Below are 572 nucleotides of genomic sequence, written 5' to 3'. Positions count from 1 at the left end.
ACCCCGGTCCAAAGCTACCACAAATATATAGAATTAGATTTCAATGCAAGACAGATGAAATAGGCTAAAGGCAAGAGAGAACCATTATCCATGGGTTTTTAACTTTGATAAAGATGAACTGGAAGCAGAAGACCTCAGCTCGGGTTGAATCCAGTTGCCCAATTTGCGATAAACGCTTTCGTCTTGAATATCGCAAAGTAGATACACAGCTATCTAAGGTTATGCACCCTCTTCAAATGTAAGAGAAAACTGGTGGAGAATGCACCCAGACAGGATATGCCCATCCTATGATCTATATTCGAAAACCGAACTCGAACTGCTACATTTTCTGACAGTTATTCATTACAGATTTCAAATAGTGCCAATAGGACTGACCTCTGGTAAGATAGGGCAAGAATGCATAATTATTTCTTTTGACATTGTTGTTTATGCCAAATACCATTCATTATTTATTAAATGACTGGAGGTAATATTTAGGGATTGTGAAAACATGTGTAACTAAATTTAAGCATATGTTGAATAGGGAAAACGCCTGTTAAATTAGGTGGAGACTGTACGAAATTATGTACATC

Source organism: Penaeus monodon, chromosome 24, assembly GCF_015228065.2.
Source record: "Penaeus monodon isolate SGIC_2016 chromosome 24, NSTDA_Pmon_1, whole genome shotgun sequence".
Lineage (NCBI taxonomy): Eukaryota > Metazoa > Arthropoda > Malacostraca > Decapoda > Penaeidae > Penaeus > Penaeus monodon.
The sequence above is the reverse complement of the archived record's forward strand: the minus strand, read 5'-3'. Positions refer to the sequence as shown.